Consider the following 18,056-nt stretch of genomic DNA (forward strand, 5'->3'; position numbering starts at 1 on the left):
CTTGGCCACATATAATGACACAATGCGAAGGTTTCCCAATTTTTTGATTTTTTTTGAATTTTTTATGCCCGTTTCAAAATGCGGTCAAAACGGCGGGCTTGACCGTTCCTAGCTAGTGGTTGAATCTTGGAAAACTTTTGGTGTTTCTCTGATTAAATAGATACTTATGTACCTAGAAATGATTTTTCTAAAAAATAAATAGCGAACTATGAGGCAGTTGCAGTTCAAATTTGACCCGCTTCCAACTGAATCGGCGGAAATTTGTATTTTTCACTAGAGGTGGATCAAAACTTTTTACACCCAACCATTTTGTCAATTGTGCATTAAATATGTCCTCGTATTTTAGAAAATTGATTTGGTCCAATTTTGCAACAATTATTTGGTAGTTCCTTCACAAAAAAACCTCCTTTCGGGCACTCGGAAAATGAAAAATGGTTTTTTCGTCCAAAGAAAATGAAAACTTCCTTAGGCAACATTGTTTGCCATTCCAATATGCACCCTTGTGCACAATATGAGATCATTTGAACAAACTATGCCACGAATGTGGCCATAAGATTGATCATTTGGCTTGAAAGCCATGAATCTTGAGAGATGATAGCTCATTTCTGAGAACACTTTTTTAAAATAATTGCCGTATTACAAGTTTGTTATTTTTCTTGGGAGCTTGGCCACATATAATGACACAATGCGAAGGTTTCCCAATTTTTGTTTTTTTTGAATTTTTATGCCCGTTTCAAAATGCGGTCAAAACGGCGGGCTTGACCGTTCCTAGCTAGTGGTTGAATCTTGGAAAAATTTTGGTGTTTCTCTGATTAAATAGGTACTTATGTACCTAGAAATGATTATTGGAAAAAATAAATAGCAAACTATGAGGCAGCTGCAGTTCAAATTTGACCCGCTTCCACTTGAATCGGCGGAAATTTGTCTTTTTCACGAGAGGTGGATCAAAACTTTTTACACTCAACCATTTTGTCAATTGTGCATTAAATATGTCCTAGTATTTTAGAAAATTGATTTGGTCCAATTTTGCAACAATTATTTGGTAGTTCCTTCACAAAAAAAACCTCCTTTCGGGCACTCGGAAAATGAAAAATGGTTTTTTCGTCCAAAGAAAATGAAAACTTCCTTAGGCAACATTGTTTGCCATTCCAATATGCACCCTTGTGCACAATATGAGATCATTGGAACAAACTATGCCACGAATGTGGCCATAAAATTGATCATTTGGCTTGAAAGCCATGAATCTTCAGAGATGATAGCTCATTTCTGAGATCACTTTTTTAAAATAATTGCCGTATTACAAGTTTGTTATTTTTCTTGGGAACTTGGCCACATATAATGACACAATGCGAAGGTTTCCCAATTTTTTGATTTTTTTTGAATTTTTTATGCCCGTTTCAAAATGCGGTCAAAACGGCGGGCTTGACCGTTCCTAGCTAGTGGTTGAATCTTGGAAAACTTTTGGTTTTTTTCTGATTAAATAGATACTTATGTACCTAGAAATGATTTTTTTAAAAAATAAATAGCGAACTATGAGGCAGCTGCAGTTCAAATTTGACCCGCTTCCAACTGAATCGGCGGAAATTTGTATTTTTCACGAGAGGTGGATCAAAACTTTTTACACCCAACAATTTTGTCAATTGTGCATTAAATATGTCCTAGTATTTTAGAAAATAGATTTGGTCCAATTTTGCAACAATTATTTGGTAGTTCCTTCACAAAAAAACCTCCTTTCGGGCACTCGGAAAATGAAAAATGGTTTTTTCGTCCAAAGAAAATGAAAACTTCCTTGGACAACATTGTTTGCCATTCCAATATGCACCCTTGTGCACAATATGAGATCATTTGAACAAACTATGCCACGAATGTGGCCATAAGATTGATCATTTGGCTTGAAAGCCATGAATCTTCAGAGATGATAGCTCATTTCTGAGAACACTTTTTTAAAATAATTGCAATATTACAAGTTTGTTATTTTTCTTGGGAACTTGGCCACATATAATGACACAATGCGAAGGTTTCCCAATTTTTTGATTTTTTTTGAATTTTTTATGCCCGTTTCAAAATGCGGTCAAAACGGCGGGCTTGACCGTTCCTAGCTAGTGGTTGAATCTTGGAAAACTTTTGGTGTTTCTCTGATTGAATAGATACTTATTTACCTAGAAATGATTTTTGTAAAAAATAAATAGCGAACTATGAGGCAGCTGCAGTTCAAATTTGACCCGCTTCCAACTGAATCGGCGGAAATTTGTCTTTTTCACGAGAGGTGGATCAAAACTTTTTACACCCAACCATTTTGTCAATTGTGCATTAAATATGTCCTAGTATTTTAGAAAATAGATTTGGTCCAATTTTGCAACAATTATTTGGTAGTTCCTTCACAAAAAAACCTCCTTTCGGGCACTCGGAAAATGAAAAATGGTTTTTTCGTCCAAAGAAAATGAAAACTTCCTTAGGCAACATTGTTTGCCATTCCAATATGCACCCTTGTGCACAATATGAGATCATTTGAACAAACTATGCCACGAATGTGGCCATAAGATTGATCATTTGGCTTGAAAGCCATGAATCTTCAGAGATGATAGCTCATTTCTGAGAACACTTTTTAAAAATAATTGCCGTATTACAAGTTTGTTATTTTTCTTGGGAACTTGGCCACATATAATGACACAATGCGAAGGTTTCCCAATTTTTTGATTTTTTTTGAATTTTTTATGCCCGTTTCAAAATGCGGTCAAAACGGCGAGCTTGACCGTTCCTAGCTAGTGGTTGAATCTTGGAAAACTTTTGGTGTTTCTCTGATTAAATAGATACTTATGTACCTAGAAATGATTTTTCTAAAAAATAAATAGCGAACTATGAGGCAGCTGCAGTTCAAATTTGACCCGCTTCCAACTGAATCGGCGGAAATTTGTCTTTTTCACGAGAGGTGGATCAAAACTTTTTACACCCAACCATTTTGTCAATTGTGCATTAAATATGTCCTCGTATTTTAGAAAATTGATTTGGTCCAATTTTGCAACAATTATTTGGTAGTTCCTTCACAAAAAAACCTCCTTTCGGGCACTCGGAAAATGAAAAATGGTTTTTTCGTCCAAAGAAAATGAAAACTTCCTTAGGCAACATTGTTTGCCATTCCAATATGCACCCTTGTGCACAATAGGAGATCATTTGAACAAACTATGCCACGAATGTGGCCATAAGATTGATCATTTCGCTTGAAAGCCATGAATCTTCAGAGATGATAGCTCATTTCTTTGAACACTTTTTAAAAATAATTGCCGTATTACAAGTTTGTTATTTTTCTTGGGAGCTTGGCCACATATAATGACACAATGCGAAGGTTTCCCAGTTTTTTTGTTTTTTTTGAATTTTTTATGCCCGTTTCAAAATGCGGTCAAAACGGCGGGCTTGACCGTTCCTAGCTAGTGGTTGAATCTTGGAAAACTTTTGGTGTTTCTCTGATTGAATAGATACTTATTTACCTAGAAATGATTTTTGTAAAAAATAAATAGCGAACTATGAGGCAGCTGCAGTTCAAATTTGACCCGCTTCCAACTGAATCGGCGGAAATTTGTCTTTTTCACGAGAGGTGGATCAAAACTTTTTACACCCAACCATTTTGTCAATTGTGCATTACATATGTCCTAGTATTTTAGAAAATCGATTTGGTCCAATTTTGCAACAATTATTTGGTAGTTCCTTCACAAAAAAACCTCCTTTTCGGGCACTCGGAAAATGAAAAATGGTTTTTTCGTCCAAAGAAAATGAAAACTTCCTTGGGCAACATTGTTTGCCATTCCAATATGCACCCTTGTGCACAATATGAGATCATTTGAACAAACTATGCCACGAATGTGGCCATAAGATTGATCATTTGGCTTGAAAGCCATGAATCTTCAGAGATGATAGCTCATTTCTGAGAACACTTTTTTAAAATAATTGCAATATTACAAGTTTGTTATTTTTCTTGGGAACTTGGCCACATATAATGACACAATGCGAAGGTTTCCCAATTTTTTGATTTTTTTGAATTTTTTATGCCCGTTTCAAAATGCGGTCAAAACGGCGGGCTTGACCGTTCCTAGCTAGTGGTTGAATCTTGGAAAACTTTTGGTGTTTCTCTGATTGAATAGATACTTATTTACCTAGAAATGATTTTTGTAAAAAATAAATAGCGAACTATGAGGCAGCTGCAGTTCAAATTTGACCCGCTTCCAACTGAATCGGCGAAAATTTGTCTTTTTCACGAGAGGTGGATCAAAACTTTTTACACCCAACCATTTTGTCAATTGTGCATTAAATATGTCCTAGTATTTTAGAAAATCGATTTGGTCCAATTTTGCAACAATTATTTGGTAGTTCCTTCACAAAAAAAACCTCCTTTCGGGCACTCGGAAAATGAAAAATGGTTTTTTCGTCCAAAGAAAATGAAAACTTCCTTAGGCAACATTGTTTGCCATTCCAATATGCACCCTTGTGCACAATATGAGATCATTGGAACAAACTATGCCACGAATGTGGCCATAAAATTGATCATTTGGCTTGAAAGCCATGAATCTTCAGAGATGATAGCTCATTTCTGAGATCACTTTTTTAAAATAATTGCCGTATTACAAGTTTGTTATTTTTCTTGGGAACTTGGCCACATATAATGACACAATGCGAAGGTTTCCCAATTTTTTGATTTTTTTTGAATTTTTTATGCCCGTTTCAAAATGCGGTCAAAACGGCGGGCTTGACCGTTCCTAGCTAGTGGTTGAATCTTGGAAAACTTTTGGTTTTTCTCTGATTAAATAGATACTTATGTACCTAGAAATGATTTTTGTAAAAAATAAATAGCGAACTATGAGGCAGCTGCAGTTCAAATTTGACCCGCTTCCAACTGAATCGGCGGAAATTTGTATTTTTCACGAGAGGTGGATCAAAACTTTTTACACCCAACCATTTTGTCAATTGTGCATTAAATATGTCCTAGTATTTTAGAAAATAGATTTGGTCCAATTTTGCAACAATTATTTGGTAGTTCCTTCACAAAAAACCTCCTTTCGGGCACTCGGAAAATGAAAAATGGTTTTTTCGTCCAAAGAAAATGAAAACTTCCTTAGACAACATTGTTTGCCATTCCAATATGCACCCTTGTGCACAATAGGAGATCATTTGAACAAACTATGCCACGAATGCGGCCATAAGATTGATCATTTGGCTTGAAAGCCATGAATCTTGAGAGATGATAGCTCATTTCTGAGAACACTTTTTTAAAATAATTGCCGTATTACAAGTTTGTTATTTTTCTTGGGAGCTTGGCCACATATAATGACACAATGCGAAGGTTTCCCAGTTTTTTGTTTTTTTTGAATTTTTTATGCCCGTTTCAAAATGCGGTCAAAACGGCGGGCTTGACCGTTCCTAGCTAGTGGTTGAATCTTGGAAAACTTTTGGTGTTTCTCTGATTGAATAGATACTTATTTACCTAGAAATGATTTTTGTAAAAAATAAATAGCGAACTATGAGGCAGCTGCAGTTCAAATTTGACCCGCTTCCAACTGAATCGGCGGAAATTTGTCTTTTTCACGAGAGGTGGATCAAAACTTTTTACACCCAACCATTTTGTCAATTGTGCATTACATATGTCCTAGTATTTTAGAAAATCGATTTGGTCCAATTTTGCAACAATTATTTGGTAGTTCCTTCACAAAACAACCTCCTTTTCGGGCACTCGGAAAATGAAAAATGGTTTTTTCGTCCAAAGAAAATGAAAACTTCCTTGGGAAACATTGTTTGCCATTCCAATATGCACCCTTGTGCACAATATGAGATCATTTGAACAAACTATGCCACGAATGTGGCCATAAGATTGATCATTTGGCTTGAAAGCCATGAATCTTCAGAGATGATAGCTCATTTCTGAGAACACTTTTTTTAAAATAATTGCAATATTACAAGTTTGTTATTTTTCTTGGGAACTTGGCCACATATAATGACACAATGCGAAGGTTTCCCAATTTTTTGATTTTTTTTGAATTTTTTATGCCCGTTTCAAAATGCGGTCAAAACGGCGGGCTTGACCGTTCCTAGCTAGTGGTTGAATCTTGGAAAACTTTTGGTGTTTCTCTGATTGAATAGATACTTATTTACCTAGAAATGATTTTTGTAAAAAATAAATAGCGAACTATGAGGCAGCTGCAGTTCAAATTTGACCCGCTTCCAACTGAATCGGCGAAAATTTGTCTTTTTCACGAGAGGTGGATCAAAACTTTTTACACCCAACCATTTTGTCAATTGTGCATTAAATATGTCCTAGTATTTTAGAAAATCGATTTGGTCCAATTTTGCAACAATTATTTGGTAGTTCCTTCACAAAAAAACCTCCTTTCGGGCACTCAGAAAATGAAAAATGGTTTTTTCGTCCAAAGAAAATGAAAACTTCCTTAGGCAACATTGTTTGCCATTCCAATATGCACCCTTGTGCACAATATGAGATCATTTGAACAAACTATGCCACGAATGTGGCCATAAGATTGATCATTTGGCTTGAAAGCCATGAATCTTCAGAGATGATAGCTCATTTCTGAGAACACTTTTTAAAAATAATTGCCGTATTACAAGTTTGTTATTTTTCTTGGGAACTTGGACACATATAATGACACAATGCGAAGGTTTCCCAATTTTTATTTTTTTGAATTTTTTATGCCCGTTTCAAAATGCGGTCAAAACGGCGAGCTTGACCGTTCCTAGCTAGTGGTTGAATCTTGGAAAACTTTTGGTGTTTCTCTGATTAAATAGATACTTATGTACCTAGAAATGATTTTTCTAAAAAATAAATAGCGAACTATGAGGCAGCTGCAGTTCAAATTTGACCCGCTTCCAACTGAATCGGCGGAAATTTGTCTTTTTCACGAGAGGTGGATCAAAACTTTTTACACCCAACCATTTTGTCAATTGTGCATTAAATATGTCCTCGTATTTTAGAAAATTGATTTGGTCCAATTTTGCAACAATTATTTGGTAGTTCCTTCACAAAAAAACCTCCTTTCGGGCACTCGGAAAATGAAAAATGGTTTTTTCGTCCAAAGAAAATGAAAACTTCCTTAGGCAACATTGTTTGCCATTCCAATATGCACCCTTGTGCACAATATGAGATCATTTGAACAAACTATGCCACGAATGTGGCCATAAGATTGATCATTTGGCTTGAAAGCCATGAATCTTAAGAGATGATAGCTCATTTCTGAGAACACTTTTTAAAAATAATTGCCGTATTACAAGTTTGTTATTTTTCTTGGGAGCTTGGCCACATATAATGACACAATGCAAAGTTTTCCCAGTTTTTTGTTTTTTTTTTGAATTTTTTATGCCCGTTTCAAAATGCGGTCAAAACGGCGGGCTTGACCGTTCCTAGCTAGTGGTTGAATCTTGGAAAACTTTTGGTGTTTCTCTGATTGAATAGATACTTATTTACCTAGAAATGATTTTTGTAAAAAATAAATAGCGAACTATGAGGCAGCTGCAGTTCAAATTTGACTCGCTTCCAACTGAATCGGCGGAAATTTGTCTATTTCACGAGAGGTGGATCAAAACTTTTTACACCCAACCATTTTGTCAATTGTGCATTAAATATGTCCTAGTATTTTAGAAAATCGATTTGGTCCAATTTTGCAACAATTATTTGGTAGTTCCTTCACAAAAAAACCTCCTTTCGGGCACTCGGAAAATGAAAAATGGTTTTTTCGTCCAAAGAAAATGAAAACTTCCTTAGGCAACATTGTTTGCCATTCCAATATGCACCCTTGTGCACATATGAGATCATTTGAACAAACTATGCCACGAATGTGGCCATAAGATTGATCATTTGGCTTGAAAGCCATGAATCTTCAGAGATGATAACTCATTTCTGAGATCACTTTTTTAAAATAATTGCCGTATTACAAGTTTGTTATTTTTCTTGGGAACTTGGCCACATATAATGACACAATGCGAAGGTTTCCCAATTTTTTGATTTTTTTTGAATTTTTTATGCCCGTTTCAAAATGCGGTCAAAACAGCGGGCTTGACCGTTCCTAGCTAGTGGTTGAATCTTGGAAAACTTTTGGTGTTTCTCTGATTAAATAGATACTTATGTACCTAGAAATGATTTTTCTAAAAAATAAATAGCGAACTATGAGGCAGCTGCAGTTCAAATTTGACCCGCTTCCAACTGAATCGGCGGAAATTTGTATTTTTCACGAGAGGTGGATCAAAACTTTTTACACCCAACCATTTTGTCAATTGTGCATTAAATATGTCCTCGTATTTTAGAAAATTGATTTGGTCCAATTTTGCAACAATTATTTGGTAGTTCCTTCACAAAAAAACCTCCTTTCGGGCACTCGGAAAATGAAAAATGGTTTTTTCGTCCAAAGAAAATGAAAACTTCCTTAGGCAACATTGTTTGCCATTCCAATATGAACCCTTGTGCACAATATGAGATCATTTGAACAAACTATGCCACGAATGTGGCCATAAGATTGATCATTTGGCTTGAAAGCCATGAATCTTGAGAGATGATAGCTCATTTCTGAGAACACTTTTTTAAAATAATTGCCGTATTACAAGTTTGTTATTTTTCTTGGGAGCTTGGCCACATATAATGACACAATGCGAAGGTTTCCCAATTTTTTTTTTTTGAATTTTTTATGCCCGTTTCAAAATGCGGTCAAAACGGCGGGCTTGACCGTTCCTAGCTAGTGGTTGAATCTTGGAAAATTTTTGGTGTTTTTCTGATTAAATAGGTACTTATGTACCTAGAAATGATTATTGGAAAAAATAAATAGCAAACTATGAGGCAGCTGCAGTTCAAATTTGACCCGCTTCCAACTGAATCGGCGGAAATTTGTATTTTTCACGAGAGGTGGATCAAAACTTTTTACACCCAACCATTTTGTCAATTGTGCATTACATATGTCCTAGTATTTTAGAAAATCGATTTGGTCCAATTTTGCAACAATTATTTGGTAGTTCCTTCACAAAAAACCTCCTTTTCGGGCACTCGGAAAATGAAAAATGGTTTTTTCGTCCAAAGAAAATGAAAACTTCCTTGGGCAACATTGTTTTCCATTCCAATATGCACCCTTGTGCACAATATGAGATCATTGGAACAAACTATGCCACGAATGTGGCCATAAGATTGATCATTTGGCTTGAAAGCCATGAATCTTCAGAGATGATAGCTCATTTCTGAGATCACTTTTTTAAAATAATTGCCGTATTACAAGTTTGTTATTTTTCTTGGGAACTTGGCCACATATAATGACACAATGCGAAGGTTTCCCAATTTTTTGATTTTTTTTGAATTTTTTATGCCCGTTTCAAAATGCGGTCAAAACGGCGGGCTTGACCGTTCCTAGCTAGTGGTTGAATCTTGGAAAACTTTTGGTGTTTCTCTGATTAAATAGGTACTTATGTACCTAGAAATGATTTTTGGAAAAAATAAATAGCAAACTATGAGGCAGCTGCAGTTCAAATTTGACCCGCTTCCAACTGAATCGGCGGAAATTTGTCTTTTTCACGAGAGGTGGATCAAAACTTTTTACACCCAACCATTTTGTCAATTGTGCATTAAATATGTCCTAGTATTTTAGAAAATAGATTTGGTCCAATTTTGCAACAATTATTTGGTAGTTCCTTCACAAAAAACCTCCTTTCGGGCACTCGGAAAATGAAAAATGGTTTTTTCGTCCAAAGAAAATGAAAACTTCCTTAGGCAACATTGTTTGCCATTCCAATATGCACCCTTGTGCACAATAGGAGATCATTTGAACAAACTATGCCACGAATGTGGCCATAAGATTGATCATTTGGCTTGAAAGCCATGAATCTTCAGAGATGATAGCTCATTTCTGAGAACACTTTTTTAAAATAATTGCCGTATTACAAGTTTTTTATTTTTCTTGGGAACTTGGCCACATATAATGACACAATGCGAAGGTTTCCCAATTTTTTGATTTTTTTTGAATTTTTTATGCCCGTTTCAAAATGCGGTCAAAACGGCGGGCTTGACCGTTCCTAGCTAGTGGTTGAATCTTGGAAAACTTTTGGTGTTTCTCTGATTGAATAGATACTTATGTACCTAGAAATGATTTTTGGAAAAAATAAATAGCAAACTATGAGGCAGCTGCAGTTCAAATTTGACCCGCTTCCAACTGAATCGGCGGAAATTTGTCTTTTTCACGAGAGGTGGATCAAAACTTTTTACACCCAACCATTTTGTCAATTGTGCATTAAATATGTCCTAGTATTTTAGAAAATAGATTTGGTCCAATTTTGCAACAATTATTTGGTAGTTCCTTCACAAAAAACCTCCTTTCGGGCACTCGGAAAATGAAAAATGGTTTTTTCGTCCAAAGAAAATGAAAACTTCCTTAGGCAACATTGTTTGCCATTCCAATATGCACCCTTGTGCACAATAGGAGATCATTTGAACAAACTATGCCATGAATGTGGCCATAAGATTGATCATTTGGCTTGAAAGCCATGAATCTTCAGAGATGATAGCTCATTTCTGAGAACACTTTTTAAAAATAATTGCCGTATTACAAGTTTATTATTTTTCTTGGGAACTTGGCCACATATAATGACACAATGCGAAGGTTTCCCAATTTTTTGATTTTTTTTGAATTTTTTATGCCCGTTTCAAAATGCGGTCAAAACGGCGGGCTTGACCGTTCCTAGCTAGTGGTTGAATCTTGGAAAACTTTTGGTGTTTCTCTGATTAAATAGGTACTTATGTACCTAGAAATGATTTTTGGAAAAAATAAATAGCAAACTATGAGGCAGCTGCAGTTCAAATTTGACCCGCTTCCAACTAAATCGGCGGAAATTTGTCTTTTTCACGAGAGGTGGATCAAAACTTTTTACACCCAACCATTTTGTCAATTGTGAATTAAATATGTCCTAGTATTTTAGAAAATAGATTTGGTCCAATTTTGCAACAATTATTTGGTAGTTCCTTCACAAAAAAACCTCCTTTCGGGCACTCGGAAAATGAAAAATGGTTTTTTCGTCCAAAGAAAATGAAAACTTCCTTAGGCAACATTGTTTGCCATTCCAATATGCACCCTTGTGCACAATAGGAGATCATTTGAACAAACTATGCCACGAATGTGGCCATAAGATTGATCATTTGGCTTGAAAGCCATGAATCTTCAGAGATGATAGCTCATTTCTGAGAACACTTTTTTAAAATAATTGCCGTATTACAAGTTTTTTATTTTTCTTGGGAACTTGGCCACATATAATGACACAATGCGAAGGTTTCCCAATTTTTTGATTTTTTTTGAATTTTTTATGCCCGTTTCAAAATGCGGTCAAAACGGCGGGCTTGACCGTTCCTAGCTAGTGGTTGAATCTTGGAAAACTTTTGGTGTTTCTCTAATTAAATAGATACTTATGTACCTAGAAATGATTTTTGTAAAAAATAAATAGCGAACTATGAGGCAGCTGCAGTTCAAATTTGACCCGCTTCCAGCTGAATCGGCGGAAATTTGTCTTTTTCACGAGAGGTGGATCAAAACTTTTTACACCCAACCATTTTGTCAATTGTGCATTAAATATGTCCTAGTATTTTAGAAAATTGATTTGGTCCAATTTTGTAACAATTATTTGGTAGTTCCTTCACAAAAAAACCTCCTTTCGGGCACTCGGAAAATTAAAAATGGTTTTTTCGTCCAAAGAAAATGAAAACTTTTGACAACCAATCATTTTGTCAATTGAACATTAAATATGGCCTAATATATTATAAAAATGATCTGGTCCCATTTTGCAACAAATATATGGTAGGTCATTTAAAAAAACTCAATTTACGCACTCAAAAAATAGAAAATGAATTTTTTGACCAATTTAGATGGTGATAACGTCGTACTGTATTCTGATTGGTCCGTGGACGCATCACGCGGATCATGCATCGAATACCGTCGGATGATCGTGGATCCAACGGCAGTCATCAGCCCTTCCACACCATCCCCGAAACCCTACCTCTGCCCTGTTGTAATTTTACATCCACCCCGCCGCCTCCTTTCTTTCCCTCGCTCTCTCCTCCTCCTCTCCCCTTCTAGATCCGCCCACACACCACTCCTCCTCCCTTCCAGATCGCAGCCTCCACCTCCTCCTTTCTAGATCGCCGCCTCCACCTCCCTCCGGCCGAGCTCCCCGCCGTCCATGGCCTTCCCCATGCCCTCCTCCTATCTCCCATCCCCTTCCCTCACCGCGAGCCCTTCTTCCCCGCGAGCCCTCTCTCTCTCCCTCCCGCGACTCCTCTGCTCCACTCAATTCCGGCGAGTTGAGGCGGCTCTCGTCGGCGCGCAGCACACCCCGGGCTCCCCTCACGGAGCTCTTCCCCCTCCCGTCAGATCCGTGTCTCGCACCCTCTTGTGCAAGCCGGCAACATCACCCGTGGCTAGGGTTCCGGCCGCCACTTTAACTTCGTCGGGATCTGCCACATGCGACGACGGCGAGGCCAGAGGTGGCCGGATCTAGCACCGGTAAGCCCCTCCCCTCCTTCTTCGTGCAGCATCTCCTCACCTCACCTCGTCTCATGCTCCTTTTTGTAGATATGCGTTCACCGTGTTCCTGGTCTTCGGCTATGGTGAGGGGCGGGAGCATGCGCCGGAGTTCACCTCCTCCGGGCGGGCGGGCGGGCGGGGTGGCCTCCTCCTGCGGGAGGCGGCCGGGAACACTGGGCTTGGATCACGGACGTCGGCATCATCTTCTCCGACTCAGACTAGGGCACCGCTGCTCCCGTCTCCAGTCCCTTGCCATTAGAGCACGGACGCCACTGCTCCCGCCTCCAGTCCTGACAGGTGACAGCCGACGCCCTCATCTCCTCCAGCACTGGTTGTCCCTGTTTCCAGTGCCGATCCTGGCCTCGTGGGTGAGTTCTTGGAGAATCATTGCTTCCCGGTTTCCGCTTATACACTGAATCTCTGAACTTGTTGTCCATGTTATAGTGTGTGCTTGCTTGCACAGCTTTGTACTATCAAAATAGAGTGCGTGCTTGCTTGCTGTCCATTCAACATGGGAATCAGGCGGGTTAGCTTGGTTTATTTGGTTCTGTTGTTGCTTTGGGCTAGTTTGGTACGTATGGGTTCAAATGGGTGCTTAATAGGAACGGACTGGATTGGTCTATGTTGAACAGAAAATCGAACTGGACTGGGGTGGTTTGGTTTGATGCCGTACAAACTGAAATGGTCTGAACCCGGGGGTTCAACCGGCACTGCCGCACCAATCGCAACCCACATGAACAAACTAATCCCAATGCTCAAGTGTTTCTCTGTGTTGAGAGTGGATGTGTTGACGCCCAGGACATGTTAGTACTGTAACCTGTAAGCTGTAACTGATGTAATCCTGACGTAATGAAAATTGCTTTGAGGATCTGTCAATTATACAGAGCTCTCCATGCCCAAGCTGAGAAATTCTTGTTGTCAATCTGTTTGATGCCATCATTTTCTTACCATCATATTATATGTGCCGCTCAACATTCAACCTGCTTTAATCTGTACTAGTATTCAGTTTGTACCTCATCTAGCACACTGCCTAAAATTGCCACTATTCTTTCAATGAAATTAGTAGAATTACCTTGTGATTCCTCTGTTTGCTTCACATTATGGTTTCTCTACTGCTAGTGTCTTACTAGCTTGTTTTGACTCATCGTGTTCCCGCTTGTAGTTGATTTTCCATGTGCCTAAGTATATGGGTAGTAAACGTGCAAGCAAACATTTGAACTCAAACCCATCCATACTATGTACTATACTATACTGAAGAAGTAATGTAGATGAATATATATGCAGTTTTTGAAACCATCCTCTAATCTTTGCTTGTTTTTACAGTTTGGTGCTACAGTTTAAACCATCACCTAATCCGTGCCTTATCTAGAAATTTTGGCATGAAATTAAATCTGGCTGCTTGTTTACATTCAAAGTCCATATATATGATGCTGAAATAAATGAACACCATATATAGAGAACTAGTACTAATTTATGTTCTGAACATGCATGGTTTGAAATGTCTAAATCAAAGTCATCTTGTATTGTTTCTGGTTGATTTTGTTGTGCTGACTGCTCACAAAAAATATATATCTTTCAGACTCGATACATAAAGGACCGCAAGAGATTATATGGCAGGATACTGGACAGTAACCGTGTCAAGTCCTCCATTCAAGCAAAGTCCAAGGATCGGTCTGAGATGGAGTAGTTTGTCCTGCTTGTGCAATGTTCTTTCCAGCATCTCAGCTGTGTACTCTAATTACTGGAGTATTCTGTAGATTCTTTTCAATTAAACTACTCCAGAGATGAGTCTTTTCCATTAACTAAATCTAAATGAAACATTAGATGAAACTTGCCAGAGATTATTTAAATATTGCAGTAACTATTTGACACACATATTGTCATGCATCAGTAGTAGCATTAGTTGAAACTTTTATAGTAGGACTTGCTGTTATAGTGGGACTTATCTCTGTAATTTAGCCAAACTTCATGTCACATGTACTAGTGTGCTAAAACTACTACTTTGTTTTAAACAAGTACTAATGTTTTGGTAGGACAAGAAGTTTCAAATTCTTATGCTGGTTTATGTTCTCTTTTTAGGTTATGAGAAGATATGCTGTTGGAAATAACTTTTGCTGATAATCCTTTGTTTTAAACAAGTACTAATGTTTTGGTAGGACAAGAAGTTTCAAATTCTTATGCTGGTTTATGTTCTCTTTTTAGGTTATGAGAAGATATGCTGCTGGAAAGATGCTCTTAGTAAACTGGAAGGGTTGCAACCAAATCCAATTGACAACATGGCAGTGGTCTCTGAATATCTAAGCTAGTGATCATCTTTTCAGCGATTCCTTTTCTGTTTGGCCTTCTCGTAGGTAGTGTACATTAGTTGTCTGTTGGAGTTGTGATGGCAGTATATCTTCTTTGTTGCTTCGCTGTCGTTTGATATAGATGGCATTCTTTTAGTTGCTATTGCTTATGTATAGATAATCTGATGAAGATGTACATATGATATATGATTGTACGACGAAACAAATATTGCTTTGATAGCAAAATAAAAAAAACTCATATATTTCTCTGTTGTCCAGTCCTATGAATTAGCGGGCTGAAAATATTGATGGGTTGGAAGAGGCTTTGGCCCAAACAATGCTGGACAAAGATGGAACAAAAAAAGTCTCAAAAATAGAAAATGGACCGCAAAAAGGCTGAGGCCCAGAAAATGGAAAAGGCTTAGAAAACAAAAAACGCCATGTTGGGCTAGGCCCATGTAGCTAGCGAAAATTAACTGAAAAAAAACATAAAATGGGCTGAATTAATGGGCTCGGCCCATGTAAAACCCCCAATTGGACCGGGCTGATTTTAACCAACGACCTTTTCAATTCGTCGCAATTTTGCCACGTCAGATTGCCACGTCGGATCCGACATGGCCTGGGGAGAGAGCTAGCGACCAAAACAGAAGGTCATAGGATCAACGACCTTTTGTTAAAGGTCGCTATAGTTAGTTTACGACCGCCAGCTTTTGACCTTCTGTTTTTGGTCACAAAAAGGTCGTAAATGGAAATTTGTGACATTTCAGTGACCAATAGTGGTGGTCACAAGTTGACATATTTCTTGTAGTGACAGGCTTAGCCTGTGGTGCCCTCGGCGACGGCGGTAGGAGGTGAGGGTCGCTTGTGGCTACTGGAGGCGGCCGGCGGGGTTGCCCCGGTGCGGCACGACGCTGCCGCACGCGGGGGGGGGGGGGGGGGGGGGAGGTGCCAGATCAGCATATCATGTGTGAGTAATTGGCATGCCGCTTGTGTGGGGTGTTTTGTAAAACTCTAAACTCTATTCTCTCCTTATTTAATGGATGAAGCCAATCTTATGCCTCCGTTTCAAAAAAACAAATAGATAATTAATTTCCAAAATCATACTCATTAACCATTGTAGAATCTCAAGTAGTTGGTCACACCCCATAGTTTAATAGTACACTACACCTTCGGTTCCTTGTTTAAGATGATACGAAATCATATGTACTTTGGTAAGAGTTTCCGTTTTCTTGTCATTCCCATCTCTTCAGGGGATTGGTTGCAAGTCCCTGCCAATGCCTGAAAATCTCTCATCTCTTTTGGACATTATTATATATCAAGTGTCGATTAGATAGTGCTTGTTCTTTCTCATGCTCCTAGGTGGCTCCATCATGCACACGTGGGTGTTAGTACTATTTAATTAGCTGAGTCAACATACCGTTTAACAATCACAATTATACAAGAAAAGTTAGCGTGTCAATCTCCAAAATTAGCGTTGCCTGACGGAATCAGTTAATTATTATGTCCGGAATGTGGCGTGGCCAGCTGTACAACTCCCTCTAGACATGTCAGCTATACAGCTGGGGAGCTCTTTTGGTTCCTTTTTGGGATTATCCATGTCATCGTGTCGACTACTTAATGGCAAATGATTAGGAACCTTCGCAACGAAAATAGTTAGATTAAAACAGTTTGATCGAAACGATCAACGGACATGCCGACTGCATGTGTGCCTAATGCATGTTATATTAGTTAGGATGATTCTGATTAAGCTCTTCAATTAGCTCTTGTAGTCATGATTTATCAAAGCTCTCAATCCTTTACCAGCCTAAAACTTGTGTAACACTACATTGATCTTGTGGTAACTTTGGCTGCTTTTTCCTTCAAGGTTCACAACACCTGTTGATATCACCAAAACCTTTCTGGAACCGATTCTAATTCCAAAGCAGCAAGCTAAAGCTACACCCTCAACACATGCCAAGTCAGACTCACAAACTAACCTGTTTTAACTTATGCACTAGTTAAACAATGGTTCATATAATACTAGCGGTTGCGAGTGCGTTATCAATCACACTTTCTTGGAACGGAATTCGTAACCTGAAATGTATTCAAGTCATTGTTAATAGGTCGTTGGCGCCCGAATTTTCAACGTCGGCATCTCACGGGTGAAACTACTTTGACTACAAAATTTAGGGGGGCGTATTTGTGATGTATGACCATATGTTTAATATGGAAAGCTATTGCAATCGGGTGCATCCGCGAAGTGTACGTTTAAGTAGGTGGCACTGTCATACTTGTTGCAGATAGGCTACTTATAGCCAATGAGCTGAAGGTACTTTTTTTGGTGATTTAATTAACTAAAACCCTGAAAATTGAAAAAGACTCGGTCAGCAAAAAATCACTTTGTATATGCAGTAAAAACCGAGATATATTTGTCTCTTCACACTTGCATCTAGGAAGGAATATATATGTGTAGTGCATGTTTTGGTTAGTGGTTGCATCAGATTTCCGCAGTTTGCTACGGATGTGCATTTTGTCCATTGTTGTTGGGGCCTACTTCCCCACTTAGTTATGCTAAGCAGTTTCCCATTCCATTTGCATAAATATGTGCTTGCTTTGCTAAACCAAACAAGGGCTATCAATGTTACATATTTGGGTGGAAGGGTTGATCAGTTTTAGTTATATTCTTAGGGCTAGTTATAGGAACGTCCAAGCAGTAAGCCTTTTAGTTTTTTATGAGTGTTAATTCTGTTTTGCGACAATGAGCGAATTTTATTGACTCAACATGAGGCATCAAGCAGGAGATACATACACAATGGGCACAAACCCAACTTTTGCATAGCTAGGATGCAGACAACCAAAACCAGCGCGCGCACACACACACACACACAAAAGAACGCCAGAGAAAAGCCAAGTCATACCAGAACAAAGCTATGCATGAGTGTTAATTCTGCTCTACGCAGCAACACTCTTGTACATTTTCTAATGCTGGTAGCTGGCGCAGCTTCAGTTAAGTTGAGCAAAGTATTGACCATATATATGCTATAAGATGTTCACTCGCAAACAGTTGAGCAAAATATTGACCATTTGTACATGTAAAGACAAGACTGGAAGGACCAGTATTATAGCAACTAATATATTCACAGGTTTGACTTTTTTTTGGTTCTGTAATCTAGTCTCCTAAATGCTTCTATGGTTCATGTTTTCTCCGGTCTCCTGGAAAATCGTTGTAGAACCCATTTTGTGAATATAAACT

Source organism: Triticum urartu, chromosome 4A (genome assembly GCF_056163025.1).
Source record: "Triticum urartu cultivar PI428250 chromosome 4A, HENAU_Tu73, whole genome shotgun sequence".
Taxonomy (NCBI): Eukaryota; Viridiplantae; Streptophyta; class Magnoliopsida; order Poales; family Poaceae; genus Triticum; species Triticum urartu.